Genomic DNA, 2944 nt, shown 5'->3' on the forward strand with positions numbered 1-2944 from the left:
CATGTCTCTATTGCCTGGAATTGCTTTTGTTATTCTAGGTCTCTTTTTGTTCCAAATGAATTTTTGGATTGTTTTCTGTAGTTCTGTGAAATATATTGTTGGGATTTCTATAAGGATTGCATTGAATCTGTATAGCAGTTTTGGAATTATGGCCATTTTCACTATATTAGTTCTTCTTACCGAGGAGCATGGGATGTCTTTCCATTTTCTTATATCCTCTTTTATCTCTTTTTTCAGAGTGCTATAATTTTCAGTGTTGTGGTCTTTTGTCTTCCTCATTAGACTGATTCCTAGATATTTCATTTTTTTGGATGATGTTGTGTAAGGAATTGTTTCCATTATTTCTCTCTCAGTGAGTCTGTTATTTGTGTACAAAAAGGCTATTGATTTTTGAGTGTTGAGTTTGTATCCAGCTACTCTACTGAATCTTTCCATTAAGTCTAGAAGTCTTTTGGCAGAGGTTTTTTGGGTCTTCTATGTAGAGTATCATATCATCAGCAAATAGTGACAATTTAACTTCTTTCTTTCCTATCTTTAATGGTTTTATTTCTTTCTCTTGTCTAATTGCTACAGCTAATGTTTCCAAAACTATGCTGAACAGAAGTGGTGATAGTGGAAATCCTTATCTTGTTCCTGATTTTAGCATGTAGGTTTTCAGTTTTTGACAATTTAGTATGATATTGGCTGTTGATTTTTCATAGACAGCCTTTATCAAGTTGAGATAAAGACCATCTATTCTAATTTTCTGTAGGGTTTTTACCATAAGTGGGTGTTGAAATTTGTCAAATGCTTTTCCTACATCTATTGAGATGATTATATGCTTTTTTTCCTTGACTCTGTTAATATAGTGTATTACATTTATTTATTTATGTATGTTGAACCTTCCTTGAATCCCTGGGATAAATCCAACTTGGTTTGGGTGTATGATCTTCTTGATGACTCTCTGTATTCTGTTTGCCCTTATCACATTAAGGATTTTTGCATTTATGTTTACTAGTGAGATTGGCCTGTAGTTCTATTTTTTGGTTGGGTCTTTCCCTGGTTTTGGCATCAAAGTAATACTTTCTTCCAGGAATGAATTTTGGAAGTATTGCTTCCCTTTCAATTTCATTCAAGAGTTTAAAGAGTAGTGGCAATAGTTCTTCTCTAAATGTCTTGTAGAATTCAGCAGTGAAGCCATCAGGACCTGGGTTTTTCTTTTTTGGTAATGTTTTAATTACATTTTCAATTTCACTGAGTGTAATAGGGGTGTTTAGATTTTTCATATCTTCTTCATTCAACTTTGGAAGTTTATATGTATCTAGAAATCCATCCATTTCTTCTGTGTTTTGCATTTTATCAGAGTACAGGTTTTCGAAGTAGGTATTAATGATCCTCTGATTTCTGCTGGATCTGTTGTGACTTGAACTTTTTAATTTTTTTATTACTAATTGCATGAATTTGAGCCTTTTCTTTCTTTTTTTTTTGATAAGGTTGGCTAAGGGTTTATCAATTTTCCTAGTATGGGCATTTACTGCTATGAATTTCCTTCATAGAACTGCTTTCACTGTGTCCCATAGATTCCTGTATGTTGTATTGGCATTATCATTTAATTGTAGAAACTGTCTAATTTCTTCTTTAATTTCCTCTGTGACTCAATGGTTTGTCAGCTGGATGTTATTTAATTTCCATGTGTTTGTGAAGTCCTTGCAGTTTCTTTGGCTATTGATTTCTAATTTAATTGCACTATGGTCTGATGATATATAGGGGATAACTTCAATTCCTTTGCATTACTTAAGCATGTTGTGTGAGCTAGCATGTGGTCTATTTTGCAGAATGACCTATGTGCAGCCAAAAAAGAATGAATATTCTGAATTTTTGGGATAGAATACTCTGTAGACATATACTAAGCCTATTTGTTCTAAGAGTTGGTTTAGTTCTATTATTTCATTGTTGATTTTTTTTTTGTCTGGATGATGTCTATTTGTGTCAGTGGAGTATTGAGGTCCCCCCCACTACAACTGTGTTACTGCTTATTTCATTTTTCATATCCATTAATATTTGTTTTGGGTAGTTGGGGGAATTAATATTTAGTGCATATATATTTATGATTGTCATTTCTTCCTCTTATGTTGTTCCTTTTACAAGGATGTAGTGGCCTTCTTTGTCTCTCTTAATTAGTTTTGGTTTAAAATCTACTCTGTCTACAAATAAGATAGCTACCCCCACTTTTTTCTGTGCTCCTGTCTCATGGAGAACAGTTTTCCATCCTTTTATTCTCAGTCTGTGAATTTCTTTGTGGATTAAGTGGGTTTCTTGTATACATCATATTGTTGCATTTTTGCTTCTTCATCCATTTAATCCATGGTTATAACTGTTATGTAGTGACTTATAATTGTGATTTTTTTTCCTGTTGGTTCTTTCATTTTTTATTTTTCCTCTCTCCCTTTAATTTCTTGCTTTGCCTAGTATATTTTATCTGTTGGACATTATGGAATTGTGGCCTTCATTTTCTTTTTCTGGGGTATTGTTTAGAAGTGTTTGTAGTGCCAGTTTGGTGTTCATGAAATTTCTCAGGTGTTCTTTGTTGTGAACTTATTTCCCCATCAATTTTGAAAGATAGTTTTGCAGGATACATCAGTCTAGGCTGGAGGTTGTTTTCTTTTAGGACTTGAAATACCTCACTCCAGGCTCTCTTTGACTTGAGAGTTTGTGTTGAAAAGTCTGCTGTGATTCTGAAGGGCTTTCCTTTGCATGTGATTTGTTTCTTTTCTCTACGTGCTTGTTCTGTTAGGTTTATGGGATCTTGATGATTATATGTCTAGGTATAGATTTTTTTTTATCATGGCTAGTTGGAGTCTCATATGCCTCACTTATCTGTATGTCAAAGTCTTCCCCTTTGTTTGGGAAGTTTTCTGTCATTAATTCTGTGAACAGTTTTGTAAATGTCATTTGTACTTTCTCC

This window comes from Fukomys damarensis, unplaced genomic scaffold (genome assembly GCF_012274545.1).
Source record: "Fukomys damarensis isolate Sample0158 unplaced genomic scaffold, DMR_v1.0_HiC HiC_scaffold_35, whole genome shotgun sequence".
Lineage (NCBI taxonomy): Eukaryota > Metazoa > Chordata > Mammalia > Rodentia > Bathyergidae > Fukomys > Fukomys damarensis.